This window comes from Balaenoptera physalus (assembly GCF_965194825.1).
Source record: "Balaenoptera physalus genome assembly, chromosome: 3".
NCBI lineage: Eukaryota > Metazoa > Chordata > Mammalia > Artiodactyla > Balaenopteridae > Balaenoptera > Balaenoptera physalus.
The window spans coordinates 22,788,057-22,805,196 of NC_138890.1; the positions used below are offsets into that span (position 1 = coordinate 22,788,057).

At 39.3% G+C, this 17,140-nt stretch overlaps 1 pseudogene across 1 annotated transcript in view; it reads left to right on the plus strand.

Annotated features, from left to right (window-relative positions):
- Positions 1-17,140, plus strand: part of LOC309657056 (ELKS/Rab6-interacting/CAST family member 1-like) — a 126,214-nt pseudogene that overhangs the window by 40,181 nt on the left and 68,893 nt on the right. The window contains exons 5-6 of the transcript XR_014268305.1: positions 3,830-3,985; positions 8,502-8,671. The product of XR_014268305.1 is annotated as an ELKS/Rab6-interacting/CAST family member 1-like (transcript). The remainder of the gene's footprint in view (positions 1-3,829; positions 3,986-8,501; positions 8,672-17,140) is intronic.

The window sequence follows — 17,140 nt, forward strand, 5'->3', positions numbered from 1 at the left end:
CCAAACAAATACCAAATTAGTGGATTCTGGGTTCTTTATAGTTAGACAATTCATAGTCTTGAACATAATCTTGTAAACAGCCTCTAGAAACGTGTAATTACATATTCACGTTTCCCACAAGTTTATTGGTACATGTTATTTCCTGATCCCTGTTGGAACCTAAAAACACACGAGTGTACCTGTGTTCACAGAATTATTTTGCTTGCCTTTTGATGGCACAGGGAAGTGTACTGGTTTTAACTGGCAATAGATCTATTTTAAGTTGTGTTAACCTCCAGCCATTCTGCTAAGAAGCAAGAGACTGAGATTCTGGTGGCCCAGTGGGGTCAGGTGGATGTTATGTTGAAATTGCAGATGAAATAGCTGAGATGCTGAGAGTGTGGCATGAGCTTGAGAGGATCATGAAGACCTAGACTGGTCTTTGGGGGAAATGGGAAAGGAGGTGATGGTGGACAATCAAAGAGCCCAGCTGTCTTCAAGGTGACGTAATATTCTTTTCTCTCTCCTCCTCCTCTCCCTCCTCCTTTCTCCCACTTTCTTCCCTCTGCTTCCTTCTCCCTTCTCTAACTTCTTCTCTTCCCTTTAGCAGTGGAGGAGCAGGGAGGAATTACTGGACTGCTGTAGGGTTAGAGTTTTGCTGGGTAGATAATGGCAGAATTACTGGGATGCAAGTGAATTGAGGGTGGAGGTGAAGGAGTAGTTGGGATGATGAGTCCAGGAATGTAGCCTGGATAGGAAGGAAGAGAATTCAGAATGGATGGACAGGTTGGGAGAAAATGTAGAAGTTAGGGAGGTGGAGGACTCTGTGAGATACAAGAGCAGCAGTTAATGTGAGTGACGGTGTGTCAGGCCTGGGAGGAGAGGCCTGGGTGATGTGGTCTTGTAAACTGGATAGCTAAAATGGACCGGAGGATGAGGGCGTTGGCATTACAGATGTCAAGGAATTCGGACATTGAAATCCTAGGATTCTGGCAAGAGTGGCATTTGAAGGAGAGATCTATTGTCAGCCGGGTGCCGAAGACTTCTTCAGCGGGCGGGAGTGACGGGGAAGCCCCTAGATGGCAGCCGTGCGGAGGGAGAGTGAAGAGGAGTGTGAGCTTTAAATGGGAGCAGCATGGAGGAACCTGGAGGATGCCCACACTTCTCCCTGCCACTCTGTGATGCTGGTGGATTAGTGAACTTCAATGGAGAGCGTTGGGGGAAATTATATCCTTTGGGAAAGCCTGGGTTTACTTAGAGCAGGGAGGCAACTTTTGAAAAAAAGTTGAGCATTTGGGAAATTTAACAAGGAAAAGAGGATTTCAGTGGACTCAGTGGGGTTGGTTGATTAATGATGGGAGACCCAGGGCTGGGGAAGTATAGAGTAGTAAGATGATAAAGAATTTATTTATTTAGTTATTATACGTTCTAGGAGTAAGAAACCTCCTTGGAAAGGGCTGTCCTCAAATAAACCCAGCCTGAGTACTGGTCGGTGCTACAACTAGTCCAACATATCAGGCGTTAATTTTCTGGCCTCATCCCAGAAAGTAGCCTGGCAGGTTCTTTTTCTGCCTCATGGCTTTCAGAGCTGCAGTTATGGTCCCTTTTTAGGTGCACATTTTATGGTGCATGATTTGATAGTGAGTGTCTGATTTGGTCAAGAGCTGCCTCTCTGTGTGTGTTGGGATTTTCAGATAGTGCATTTGAAGCCGTTTATTTGTTTATTCTTCATGGGCCGGGATAGCTTTAAACGAGTAAATCAAAATCCTGGTTTAGGTTTAGAGTGTCTCTGATTGTGTTAATTTAATATGTTTAATTTTGAACCAAATGTAAGTTTCATTTGAATAGATTTGTAAAAGAAAATTTTCGTTGTGTTATTTTTAAAGGTAATGCAATGCAAGTCAGAGGAGTACAGCCCTCGCCTCTCCCCCGAACCTAAAAATAGCTAGCTGTAAGTGTCTCATGATAAATCCTTTAACTCTTATCGGCATACTCTCAGATAACAAAGAAAGTCAGTCAAGACAGGCTTGAGGTAAAGTGGAAAGAGGAAGTCAGTCTCAAAATTTTTTCCTAAAGGAATGGTTTCTCTAAACTTCCAAATAAAATAAAGCTATACTGAATTTATGCTCTTTAAGGTCTTTACTTCTTAGGTGAATAAGCATATGCAACTATAGATGTAAAAGTATCTATTCTTCGTAGGAGTTTTTCTGTAATTGATGACATCTAAAGTAATCTGGGGATAAACTGGATACTGTGACAGACAAAACCAAGAAAATGAGTATAGAGGGATGTTGTACTAGGAGGTGATATTCGTGGTGATGCTGATTTACAAGGACAGTGACGTTTCTTTTTAGAAATCATTATGAGATATTTGAAATGCATGGTGAAGTATAGCGAATAAGTAAGATTACTAATGCAGTAAGTAGCCTCCTCTTATCTGCAGGGGATAGGTTCCATGACCCTCAGTGGATGCCTGAAACCACAGATGGTACCAAAGCCTATATATACTATGTTTATTCCTATACATACCTATGATTAATTTTATAAATTAGGCACAATGTGTAAGGGATTAACAACAGTAATTAATAGTAAAATAGAACAGTTATAACAGTATGCTGTAATGGAAGTTATGTGAATAGGTCTCATTCTCTCTCTCTCTCTCTCAGTATCTTACTGCACAAATCTAATGCCTTCTTCATCTAAACTAAGCACTTATCATGCACTGTAGCCGTAACTTTTGCAGTTTGAGGTGCAACAGCAAAACTGGCACGAATTTCTTTTTCCTTCATCCCAATTTCACTGCTGGAAGATTCGTTCTGACTGTAGATCTTAGCAACCTCAGCATATGATTTTTTCTCTTAGTGAGAACTTCCACCTCTTCACTTAAAAGAAGCACCTTACGGCTTCTCTTTGTCAAATCTGAATTGCCAGCATACTACTCTTGTGCTTTGGGGATGGTATTAAATAAAATACTGTCACGTAAAAATGGTCACTTGAACACAAGCACTGTGATGCCAGGACTGTCCATCTGATAACCGAGACGGCTGCTGTGAGTGCCTAACGGGCGCGGGTACACTGGACAAAGGGATGATTCACGTTCCAGTGGGACAGAATGGGATGGTGTGAGAGTTCATCATGTTGATTGGAACAGCGGTGCACAGTTTAAAACTTCTGAATTGTTTTTTTCTGGAATTTTCCATTTGATATTTTCTGACCACAGTTGACCTCAGGTAACTGAAACCACAGAAAGCAGAACCACGGAAAGTAAAACTGTGGAAAAGGCGGGACCACTGTGTGATAAAGTGTAACTGTTAATGTAATTATTCATCCCTTTGTTTTTCTGCAGTGGGACGTTATCAGATCTTTATTATTGTAGATAATGGTTATACGCATTATTGTGTAAATCTTTGAAACCTTCTTACTCTTTTCCCCACTCCTTTGGGGGCAGAAATAAGCCTTTTAGGGGGGTCAAGTGAAACGATAAAATATTATAGCTAGAAAAGGTTTTACTGTTAATATTACAGATGTTTTCACTAGAAGTTTGTTGACCATAAAGTACTTAGAAACTTTTACTAGTTTTCCATTGCTTCTACTTCTTTAGTTAATACTCTCAATTTTAATCAAAAGGGTGCGGAGGAAAGGATAGAGGAAAAATCATACTATAGATCTCAGTCCTCCTCCTCTCCACCATATGGCCATGAAGGATATATTTTAGAAGCAAGGCACCAGTTGCAATATTTCTGCATATTTGTTTATCTTTATTAAATTTCACATCTGTAAAGACAGACTTGTGCAACCTCTCTTGACTTTTTGCGAATACTTTAATGTCTAAATCTTCCTTTGTCCTCAGGATTCAAAAATTTCCTCTATGGAGCGTGGGCTCCAAGACTTGGAAGAGGAGATTCAGATGCTGAAATCGAACGGGGCTTTGAGTACTGAAGAACGAGAGGAAGAAATGAGGCAAATGGAGGTCTATCGGAGCCATTCTAAATTTATGAAAAACAAGGTCATGGTGTGTGATACCGTAATTTTTAAATGGGGTTTGAAAAATTGATGCATGTTCCTACTTCTTTAGTGATGATGGACCTCACGCTGTTTTATCAGGCTTCAGGGAAGAATACTTGTACCGTAATTCTTTCAGATAGAACTTTCCCAGAATTAAAGTCAGCATTACTGATGTTGTATAGTTATTTCAAATTTCACTTCAAAGAAAATTACTTGTATGAGGCTAAGTGTGTATTATCACAGTTTAACATTTCATGTCTACCAGTACTTCTGAGGCGATTAGTAGGATTACATCCAGATGAGTTTTTCTCACTATATGAAACATCGCGTTCTCTATGTCTTGTGAACAAATTTAGAAGTCAAATTCAGCCTAAGAGACTGAATCCAGCTCCCCTTTTTTTTCCTGAAATGGCTTAAATAAAATCGTGTTTTCCCTTCAAACACAGTTCCCTAAAGGAAAGCCCTTAGCGCTCTCCCTTGGAGAAGACCCATATGTATCAGGTTTATTGTTTCCCACGTGCACTTGGGGTGTATGTACAGTAGGATAGGCATCGCTGAGACATATCAGTCTGTATTATAACCTCAGTCACAGTATTCCTTCTTTAGAGCCAAAGGCATTTATTTTGATCCTATGAACTATTTTAGGCAAATTGGAGGACTTAGTTTATTACAGTTATCAGTTTATCAGGTCTGTGGTGTTTTAAAGATCATAATTTCAATTATAAAATATTAGCTAGAAACTAAGTGTTCCTCCCCCTCCCCCTGCCCCCCATATCCCAATTGTGTTAGTTCCCTAATTTCTCAGAAGTGAACAGTGTTCCTTTAATGATACAGTTTCTGGCTTCTTTCTGTGATACCCATACCTGCATATAAGTCAGTAGAATATTCCTCTGTTATTTTAAGAATCTGTTATCAATGACTACGGCCAATTTCATGTAACTTTTAGAACTTAAAAATTCACATATCCAACTTTCTGTTAGTTTTGATTTATCATTCTAACTTGAGAACAAAATAAAATATCATCTCTGCTTCCCATTTGCTGATTAGCACATTTCAGTCTATTACCCTGTGAAAATAGTGAGCCCATCTAGGGTCCTTTGAAGAGGAAATTAGGGGAACAGATTTGATTGTGTTCTATGAGTTATTGTTATTTCCAGTTACTGCTCTGGCTCAAAAGCAGATAATAAGAAGACCTAAGTTGACACATGAGTGAAAAAGAATAACAATGTCGTGACAGGTAGAGCAACTGAAGGAGGAGCTAAATTCGAAAGAGGCTCAAGGGGAGGAGCTGAAAAAGAGAGCGGCTGGTCTTCAGGCAGAGGTCTTTGCCGAAAGATTTACCCTTTGCGTGCAGTGATCCCACAGTGGGACCCTGCTGCTCTGGCTCTGGGTGCTCGCACTTTCACTCTGTGGTCGGCAGCTTTGCCCGGGACTAGCACTAACCAGCCTGCTCTGCTCTTTAACTGACTCCTGTTCACCGGTTTGACCCACGTGCCACCCTGTGTGCAGCGAGTCCTCATGTGCTCTGGAAGCCCTGTCTCTGGTTTGTTTTTGTTTTTTTTTATTTTTTTTATTTTTTATTTTTTTGGCCGTGCCACACGGCATGCGGGATCCTAGCTCCCCGACCAGGGATTGAACCCGCGCCCCCTGCAGTGGGAGCGCGGCGTCTTAACCACTGAACCGCCGGGGAAGGCCCCCTGGTTTTTTATTGTTGCTTTGTCACTGTGTGGATGGTGCTTCAAAGCTGTTTTTTCTCGACTCCTTTCCTGTTAACCAGAAACTTGTTGATTTATGTGAATGGTCTCTTTCTCTTCTTAGGTACAAAGAATGTGCAGATGTTCTAGGTCCATCACCCAGGGTTTATTTGAGTCTGATTTCTTGAGTGAAGTGCTTTACCTTCATATGTAGACATCATCTTTAAGTCCCCGATAGGTGATTTTGCAACAAATTCTACTGTCTTTGGAACAGATGTATAGAAGTGATTAGCTTATTTAGTTATCTGGTCAGTTAGAAGTAGCATGAAACTTAAAGTCTCTAAATCTATTCAGTAGCTCAATCATCTGTCTCTAAAGTTCTCTAAACTTGAAATTCCATTTCAAACTGTGATAAAATGATTATAATAAAATAGCTGACACTTGAGTACTTATTATAAGCATTTTATAACCTACTAAGGTAGGTATATTCTCAACCCAATTTATGGATAAGGAAGCTGAGGTAACACAGTGGTGCTCAGGAAGCACAGTTAGTAAGAGGCAGAGTTTGATTTTTACACAAGCCATTTGGTTCCAGAACCTGTGCTGGTAAGCTCTGCACTCCACTGCCCTATACTAGGCTGTGCACGCATTTGTCTCACAAGTGTCAGGAAAAAAACTGCTTCTGAAAATTACAGTAGGATAAGACTGGAATGCAGCATTAAAAGAAAAAAAAAAAAAAACCACTTGTGCTAATTTAGTGTGTTTGCTATTTATGGACCACTTTATAGTATAGATAGAAAAGTGAGATATTTTGTCTAAAAGGGTCCAATTTGGTTTGTTGTAACCATGTATTGTCTAGAGGAGAAGTTGATCTATAACTTTTTTTCCCTCAGCTAGTAGTATTAATTTCTTTTTGTGTCGAACAACAGGCTAAACATTCTATACACTTTTTTGGTTTAATCTGTATGCAGTACAGTGGCACTGGTTTGCTGTCTCCATCTTACTGATTAGGAAACCAAGGCTTAGAGAGGTAGTTACCCAAGAAGACACACTCGTTCATTCTCACATGGGATTGACTGCAAAAGCCTTATGCTCCTAACTTTTAAGGAAAATTTGTGCTTCTAAACTCTTCTATTTAGGATATTTTCTTCTTTTTCTCAGTCTTTATGGTCAGTATAGCATTATTTGAGGATTATTTAGTAATGCAGATGATGAGGAAACTGAGATTTTATATTTATTTTTGATCACATGGTCTAGAGGTAGCTGGAAATTTGAGTCATCTTTAAGCCATAGTTCTTTAGCTGATGAGGTGAGAACATTTTGAACGTTTCTCCTGACTATTCATTCATACCACAAGTGCGTTTTTAGTGCATTCTGTTTGTTAGGGGTGGGATGTTGGTAAAGGGATGTCATGAAAGATGCTACACCATTACAGTATGTGGCAGCTCCTGGGTACGTATCTGTGTTACAGGATGGAAGTAGCTGCTGTTTACAGCTATCTTCCAGTGATGTCCTTAGCAGCTGCGAGTATTTTGCATACAGTGAGCACACAGAAATGTTTGTTGAATGAATGAATATTCTATTTGTAAGTAGAGATTTCATGCATATGAGAAAAATGCTTGTCTTCCTGATGAAACAGAACAGTAAATTATAAGTTTGTTTTTAGTCCTCCTTAAAAGTAATTTTAATTACAGTAAAATTTATTTCATACTTTCTCATGGGAAATTGTTCTCAAAAACTTTGTCCCTTATGCCTAAGATTATTTCAGTCAAAATACTTTAGATACATTCAACTTTTTAAAAAGTATTTTTTGTTTCATCAGTGGTACTGAGATTACTGACTTCTTGTGAAACTTATACTTCCAAGAGTCTATATTTTAGTGCATAGCTACCTTGCTTAGGCAGTAGATACAGTGTAAAAACAGATATGATTTCTGTTAATTTGGCTTACATTTAGAATAAAAGAGTAAAAATTCTTAGAAACACGGTAGAAATGTAAAGGAGATGTTTGATGTTAAATGTTTTCTCAGTTAAGATGAGAAAAATTTATGGGGGAGTGAGTGGCACCTGTTGATTTATGGATTACTCTGTCAGAGTAATTCAAATTTGATTACACATGTAGATTCTTAGAGAATGAGATTTTATGCGTTCTTTATTTAGGTTATATACTTTTATCCATTTAGTTGATATGACATGTTGTAGGTAATATAACTTTGTAGGTGGAATCTTTCTTTTAGGTCAGTACCCCTAACTCCTCAAAATTATATAATTTTTAGAAAGCACATGTTTATAATGCCTTATAACACTAAAGTGGCTTTTTAAGAAGGACTTTATGTACACTTTCATTTGAGAATGAAAAAAAAACAATGAAAAAATAAATGTGCAGCTTTTGAGTTTAAATAGCAATAGTAGGAAGTTTCTTTTTTCTTTCTGTATTCCATCTACACTAATCCTGCTGTATGATTTGAAGTTTCTTATGACTTAATAAGATGAAAACTGCTTTAGTCGTGTTCAGATGCTTACTGCTGTCTCATAGTCATCTAAGTGAATTGGGATTTTTCTTCTTCCATTCCTTTTCTAATGGATTTCAGAAGTTTAGGGGAGACAATAAATGAAAACTGGAAATTTTGCTATTAGTTGAATAAGCTTTGTTTTTTTGTGTGTGTGGGGGGGTGGTCAGCTAAGATTAGATGGTGCAAAAAGATGAATTGTGTCCTGTCATAAAGTTAATGCTGTATATCTTGACGTGGATCTGTCAAAGATCCAGATCAGAGGTGGTGGTTTTATTTCTTTTTTCCTTACACTGCTTTTTCTTCTTCTCTAGATTGGTCAGGTGAAGCAGGAGCTGTCCAGAAAGGACACAGAACTACTAGCCCTACAGACAAAGCTAGAAACACTCACCAACCAGTTCTCAGACAGCAAGCAGCACATTGAAGTGCTGAAGGAGTCCTTGACTGCTAAGGAGCCTCGAGGGCTGCCATCCTGCAGAACGAGGTAAAAGGAGTTGTGGGATTTGCACGGAGCCCATTCCTTGGCACCTATTCTTGTGTATTACCTGTGCACTTCTTGTTGTGTTGAGATACGGGAGCTATGCATAACGTTGTGATGGATTCTTTAGCGATGTGGTCAGTTATAGTACTAAACTATAACCATCTTGTTTCTATTGTTCTTGTATCTAACAAATTAAACCGGTGCAGTTAATATATGTTTTTGATACTTCAGACTTTGACTAAGTCTGTGCTTCTAAGTAGACTTTAAACTAATGTTATGAAATGAAACGATAGTTGTAAAAGCATTTGTTTTCACCCGTGGTAAATCTTTCAGTCATGAATGGGAGTGAGCTTGGTCAGCCTGTGTTGGGTTATTAAGTGTCCTTAATTTTTGGTATTATGAATAGCTTTAAGTAGGCAAACTGTGGAATCTAGAAATGTTTGAGATAAATCTTGTTTTGAACTGCAGATTATTAGACATGTGCCTTCATGTCCTGTTTGAAAATAAAGTTAGCATTTTTAGAAATATTAGAAGATTATCTAGTCTGCCAGCCTTGATTAGAGGTAGGAACACACTAAATAATTCCAGGCAGATGAGAATCTATCATATTTGCAATGAGAAGGAATTGATGATGCTATTTGGATTTACTGTCTTAAGGAAAATATTTTCTAAAGATCTCAATGAAATAGGGAATTTAGGTAGGAATAGGTAAGCAGTTCTGCTGTATAGAAGAAAAATAAAGCGTATAGTATGGATTAATTTTTTCTTTTCTTTTAAAGAACAAGATAATAGATAAATAAAGGCATAGTGTAATGAAGAAAGGAATGGGTAGTAAAAAGCAGGCATAAAAACATCTTAGACCCAGAAGTTCAGAATCTTCAAGCGAGGAGGAATGGGAAAATGACCAAAATGTTTCATGTAGTATTTTATTTTTTTACAGTTAGGGATTTTGTTGAAAATGAGAGATTTGGATGATGTATTTATAATTTTCCTTACAACTTATACTTTTTCTATTTTGATCACGTTTCATTTTATCATGATACCTCAGAGGGATATTTTGGGGTAGATAAGGCTCTGGCTCTGGAGTCACAGTTACTGAGTGTGAACTTCAGTTTTACCACTTGCTACCAGGTGCAGGGTCCTGGGCACATTACTTAAGTTCATTGTGCCTCGTTTTACACCTGTAAGATGAAGAGGAGTTCCTGCCTCATTAGGTTGTTAGCATTAAACTAATTTATTCACTCCTAGTGCCTGGCACATAGTAAGGTCTTTGTCTGTCAGTTATTGGCATCCTTCTAATTCTTTTAATACTATCAGCTAATATATGTAAACTGTTAAAACGGTAAGAGAACATTGTTGCTTTTCTTTTCATTGGCATAAATTTTATGTAGAAGGTCTGCTATTTGACATTTTTATCAAGCTAAATTAAGGTTTATTCAGGGAATTGCAAATACAGAATTATCTGGAAAATGTTAGCTGCAAATTTATTAATTTGTGGCTTTATTAGAGATTTTCACATCAGTGCCTGGTATGAATGCAGTACTACAAAAGGGTCAGAAGAGGGCGCCAGTGTTTTGGAGCTGAGCCTGTTGCCAAGTACTGCTGTGATAGTTTTAGATGGAGGTGGCAGGTGTGGGAACCAGGGAACCAGGCAGTTGGTTAATGATAATGCAAACACTTAAAAGCTTGTCACAGTCTAATAGATGACTTCTTCCCCTTGGCAACCCATCCTTCTCTTTGTACCCCCCTCTGAAATAGTGTTCTTATTAGCTAGGTCTCACACAGATGGGCTTGTGATTGGTTTCTTGTACCATAGAGAAGAAAGACTGTATTTGTGGTCATTCTTGGATGGTTTTTATATTTGTTTTTAGGACTAACTGAGTTTCAGCAATTACCCCTGTAAGTTATTAGGACTACTGCTCAAATATAAGGGTCTCATTCTAAAAGATAACAGTAGAAAAGCTAACTTCCTTTTGAATTTGGGGTGATTATATGAATGTTATATGCCTGTTTATCAGGATTTGCTATTTTTTCTTAAATTACTCTGGTGACACTTGACAAGGCTCACTTTTTCCAAAGCAGCTTTCTCCTGTTGGATCCCATAAAAGACAGTTTGAACCAGCTCTTTGAAAGTTCTCACCTATTTCTATAATTGCTATCTTTCTGTTCCTGTAATTGCTCTTTTTTAAAAAAATAATTTTATTTATTTATTTTTGGCTGCACTAGGTCTTCGTTGCTGCGCGCGGGCTTTCTCTAGTTGCGGCGAGCAAGGTCTACTCTTTGTTGTGGTGCACAGGCTTCTCATTGCGGTGGCTTCTCTTGTTGCAGAGCACAGGTTCTAGGCTTGCAGGCTTCAGTAGTTGTGGTACGCGGGCTCATTAGTTGTGGCTCGCAGGCTCTAGAGCACAGGCTCAGTAGTTGTGGCGCACGGGCTTAGTTGCTCCACGGCATGTGGGATCTTCCCAGACCAGGGCTCGATCCTGTGTCTCCTGCATTGGCAGGAGGATTCTTAACCACTGCGCCACCAGGGAGGCCCCCTATAATTGCTCTTTATCGATCTCATCCTCCTCTCTGAAGCTACCCTTGACTTTCATCCAGCTCTCAAATCACAAAATTAAGCACATATGAAAAAGAACATGGATTCAGGAGTTTTTTGTTTTGTTTTTTTTTTTTTTAATTTTAAAATTCTTGAAGGAAAAACGGGATGTGGAAAAAGACCTGGTGTTTTTCCTGTTCAGGGTCCATGGAATGAGGTCCTTTTGTGTTGGGCAGTGTACAGTGTATAGTATCTATGGAATTGCTCCAGTTTTATGAACATCTCCTTTAATCGGTTGACCTTCACAGAGGTGGTCTGGATTTAGTAGCACTGTGGTCAAAGCATGGGCTTTGGAGTCAGACCTAGGCTTGAAATAGCCTTCTACATTTATTAGTTATGTGACCTTGGATGAGTTATTTTACCTCTGTAATCCTCCATTTTCTCATCTGTCACTGAGAATAATAATAATACCACCTTCCTAAGGTTAGAATAGATGTTTAATGTGGCTAGAATAGATTTTTTAAATTATGAAGTTCTCATCTGAATTTGGAGGTGAATATTAAATATCAGTGGGTTTAAAATATCACCACTGGTTTTTTTAGATGGTAACTTTGTAGCCCTCTCCCCACCTTTGTACAGATAAACTGTGCACTGTTGAATGACACATCTCTGCCTGTGGCCTTTTGCAAGTTTCTCTGAGCTCTTCAACCTTTTGTTGGGATGTCAGACAGAACTCAGTGCAGTTGAAATAGCCTTTTAAAAAGGTCTGCTTGTGTACACTCTCAGCCTCATGACCCAACGCCCTTCAGTCATCCTCCTTTCTAGATGGGAACAGTGGGAGATGTGGTGATAGGAAATTATACTTAGTGATCTTCGGCAAGTCACTTAGTTTCGGCTTTGATTTCCTCAGCTTTAAAATTAGGAGTAGTTTAGATTATTTACCTTTTTAAAAGTTTATGGGGACTTCCCTGGTGGCGCAGTGGTTAAGAATCCGCCTGCCAAAGCAGGGGACACGGGGTCGAGCCCTGGTCCAGGAAGATCCCACATGCCGCAGAGCAACTAAGCCCGTGCGCCACAACTACTGAGCCTGCGCTCTAGAGCCCGTGAGCCACAGCTACTGAGCCCATGTGCCACAACTACTGAAGCCCACGCGCCTAGAGCCCGTGCTCCGCAACAAGAGACTCCACCGCAATGAGAAGCCCGCGTACCGCAACTAAGAGTAGCCCCCGCTCGCCGCAACTAAAAAAAAGCCCACGCGCAACAACAAAGACCCAACACAGCCAAATAAATAAATACATAAATTAAAAAAAAATTGATGAAATACAGGTAAAATGCAGAAAATAATATAGTAGACAGTACTCAGATTTAACTTACATTTATGTGTGACCACATTAGGTGATCTTTAAAGGTCCTTTAAAAGAAAAGATTAAAACAAAAAAAGCTCATTCTAAACTAAATATTCAGTGAAAGCAGAAACTTTTGTTAGAATCTCAGGTTTTTAGAACTGGTTGGGGCTAGGAATAGGCTAGGAATAAATATTAGGAAGCTGTCATGATGGGGGTAGTGGCTAAAGCCTTAGGGATGAATTGGTTTCTCCAGAGGAAGGTTGTATCGAGTGAGATGTAAAGAGGGGGAAATGACAGAGGATCCAGTGAAGAAAACTGAAAAGGTGTGGTCAGAGAGTTAGAAAGGCAGTGAGTCATATAATTGCAAAAGAGGAATTATAGGAAACATGCCCTTGTCACTGGCATGCAGTTACTAGTGCTAATGTGCTCGTAGGTAGATCTGTTTATTGATGTAAAACAAAAGAAGGTTAAGATGGGTTGAGATAGGGCTTCCCTGGTGGCGCAGTGGTTGAGAATCTGCCTGCCAATGCAGGGGACACGGGTTCGAGCCCTGGTCTGGGAAGATCCCACATGCCGAGGAGCAGCTAGGCCCGTGAGCCACAACTACTGAGCCTGTGCGTCTGGAGCCCGTGCTCTGCAACAAGAGAGGCCGCGACAGTGAGAGGCCCGCGCACCGCGATGAAGAGTGGCCCCCGCTTGCCGCAACTAGAGAAAGCCCTCGCACAGAAACGAAGACCCAACACAGCCAAAAATAAATAAATAAATAAATTAATTAAAAATAAAAAAAAAAGATGGGTTGAGATAATTAATACTTTTGTGGTCAGAAGTAAAAGGCCAAAACAGCAAGGTAGCCATTTTTCTGTTCATGTCCTTTGGTAGAGAAAGTCTTGTGGAGGAGAAACCTTCTGATTTTGTTGAAGTTGGCATAACCTGTTTTCCACAGACCTTGATGCTTGGCAAGCTGGTTAGATGCTGTTCCTCCAGCTCAGTTGATGTGAATAAAAAAGGTCTTATTCCTCCTGCCAAGAATGGTGTTAGGGTGATGACTGTGTGTCCTGCTAGTCTGTGAGGGGTTTTCCTGAATATGTTTTTTGTGGTTTGCAAAATACGGACCTCACGCAAAATTACACTCTGAATTTAGTTCACACCAAACCAAAAGATCAGTGTAGAATTCAGAGCAATTAATCTAGTAGTAGCAAAGTGGTTTTTGTGGTTATTTTTATCTCAGCTCTCCAGACTAGCCCATTTAAATTCTGCATTGCATGAAAAAGCAGATCAAGAAAAAGTGTACACAGGTGATTTGAATTGAAAAGATCACTTAGTAATTAGACTGTGGGCTTGGGTAGTTTCTGTGGCTAATATTTGTGATATGAAATATTTTTAATATCAAAACCTGCATTTCCCACTGCAGTAACACCAAAGGTTTGTATGTTTAGAACAGGAGATTTCATTCTTTACCTTTTTCAGTCACCAATTCTTGTGGGTCTCATACCTGACATTCCCTCAAATCGGCATGCGGGTATTTATGAGTGGTTAGTGCAGGCCCATTTCCAGGTCACTTAGCAGAGTCAGGGATCTAACGTAAAAGTGCATCTGGGGCATCTGGGTACTTTTGGTAAAGAAGCAGCAATATGAGGCCTCACAGTTATTATCCTGAGACATTGGTCCCATCAGAATGAGAAACACTTAGAAGTGATGAGGGACGTTTTCCTGCTGTATTCTGATTCCTGACCCACAGATGGAAAGCCTTTCATTTTTCTGAAATTAATGCTGAGAAGAACTGAGAGACAAGGCAGTTCAAGCTTATCTACAGGTTTAAATGTCTGGGCTTTTGACTTCTGCAATAAGAATTTAATAGTGTATTTCAAGGGTATTGGGTAAAATGTTTTTAAGGTGAGTTGCTTTGTTCTTTTGCTTGTGGTTATTGGAATATATAGAATACATATTAGAAGTGGAATATATAGTATACAGAATACAAACTAGAATGTAGGAATTAGGTAGAAATGACTTGGCATGAGATTTATTTATTTTTAGATTTCTGGCATGTGTACTTTCTAAGACTTTGACCTCTTTAACTGTGCAGCGGGTCAGAGGGTTCAAGGAGCTCCCTCTTGACTCGCCCTGACTGATGGATGCCCTGTAATGGGTTCACTAATAGGAGCCACATCTGATGCTGTCAGATGGGACTAGTAGCCACGTAGGCCGGCTGGAGCTGAGCCTCAACAAACGCCAGGTGGATAAGGGTCAGTGAGTTCTTCTGGCATCTCGACAGCCTGGTCGTTGAATTTCCTATTCACAAGAATCTTTGCTCTGTGGTGGCAGTTCTTTTCTCCCTATTGAATAAATATTCAGTCTGTTCTGACATTTCCCTTCTGGACCTTTTTTCCTTCTTTGCATAGTGGAGTGTTTCTGATTTTAATAGGTAGATGAAGGAAAACTGGGGGTAACTTAAGGAATTTTGTCACCTTGCACTTTAGAAAGGACCATTGGAGAACTCAGTGGTGATCATGTATTCCATCTTTGTTCTGCATTGGATTTTAATTCTTGCTCTGAGCTCTCTAGTGCTGAATTCAGGCACCAAAACTGGAAATTTGTAATGTAACATCTTTTGGATTTGCTGGGCTTGGCTTATTGTAGTTCTACTGTTTGTCAGTAAAACACTTTTTTTGTTTTTGGTCACTGCTGAGTAATCTTTTCTTTTTCCTCATCTTTGAGGAAAAATTTAAGTAGATTGGCTATCTTTACACATGTCAAGTTTCCATTTCATATACTATTCATGGGAAGAACTCATTTAGATCTTCTTCAGTTGCTTTCATTAGCCGTTTGTAATTTTCAGCATACAGAGCCTATACATGTTTTGTTAGATTTAGACCTAGGTATTTAATTTTTTTGGAGTGATTGTAAATGGTCATACATTTTGAAACTTGAAGTTCAGTATTGCATCATATTTATTTTGACCAGTTCACAAAATATCAACATTTTAAAAAGCTAGTGTAGGGACTTCCCTGGTGGCGCAGTGGTTAAGAATCCGCCTGCCAATACAGGGGACACGGGTTCGATCCCTGGTCCAGGAAGATCCCACATGCCGTGGAGCAACAAAGTCTGTGCGCCACAACTGCTGAGCCTGCGCTCTAGAGCTCACGAGCCACAGCTACTGAGCCTGCGTGCCAAAACTGCTGAATCCCGTGCGCCTGGAGCCCATGCTCTGCCACAAGAGAAGCCACTACAATGAAAAGCCCACACACTGCGATGAAGAGTAGCCCCTGCTTGCTGTAACTAGAGAAAGCCCGTGCACAGCAGCGAAGACCCAACACAGCCAAAAATAAAAATAAATAAAATAAAATAAATTAAAAAAAAAAGTTAGTATAAATATGCCTCTATTTTCCTTAGTAGTATGTGTACTAAGAACTATTTCAGGCACTTAAAATATAGGTAAAATACTAAAACATTTTAAGATGGTAAATGACGTGTAGGAGTTTTGAATTTTAACGTAGTTGGCTTTACCAGTATTTCTTCTTTACGATGTATCCTTTCTGGGTCTTTAAAAAAAAAAAAATCCTTCCATGCTGCCCTGTCTTAAAAGATACTTAAACAGTATCTTTCTTTCTAAAAGTTTTAAAGATTTGCTTTCTATATATAAAGCTTTAATTCATCTAGAATTCATTTTTGTGTATGGTATGAGTCAGGGTTCTTCCCCCCTCCCCCAGTATGGGTAGCCAGTTGTCTAAGAACAGTTTATCAGATACTCTGTGCTTTCCTCACTGATTACAGTGTCACCTCTGTTTATATGTGTATGGGTCACTAAATGGTGTGAGTGTGTGTGTCTGGGCTTGCATTTCTGTGGCAAACGTCTGTTGGTTTATTCCTGTTCTAATACCATGCTTTCTAATTTTGCTTACTTAAAAAAATCAAATTTATTGCCATCAAATAAACTGCATATATTCAAAATGTACAGTTTGGTAAGTTTCGGCACATACACCTCTGAAACCAATGGCACGGTCAAGATAAAGAACACCTGTCCCCAAGGTTTTCTTGTCCCTCTTTGTAACCCCTTTCTTCTGCCTCTCCCTGATATTCTTCTCTCCTCCCCACTTCCTCCCTCATATCCAGGCAACCCTCGGTCTGCTTTCTGTTACTGTAATTAGTTTGCATTTTCTAGAATTTTACATATATGAAATCTTACAGAATTAGTGGTTAAGAGCTTAGGATCTGAAGACAGACCATTTAATCTTAAATCCATGCTCCATCACTTATTTTTAGCTTTGAGATCTTGGGTCTGCTTTCTTCTCAAAGTACCAGTTTTGCCGGTTACCATGGGAAAGTGAAATTTTCGACAGGGAAAATACAAGGGAAGAAAATACGATGCTTGAGAATAGAATTCTGAGGACTTTTGATATACTGTGTGTGTGCTTGGCAAGCATATACATGACCATGTGCAGGAAGGTTCAGAAGTCTGAGGGTAGAATGGAGAAAACTGTTTAATACAGAAGTAAAGGTTTGTAAAAATAAACATGCCTGGAAAAAAAAAGATGATGTGAGGCTGTATTTGAAATGATTGCTCAGGCTGGGAGAAAAATAAATAAAACCAGA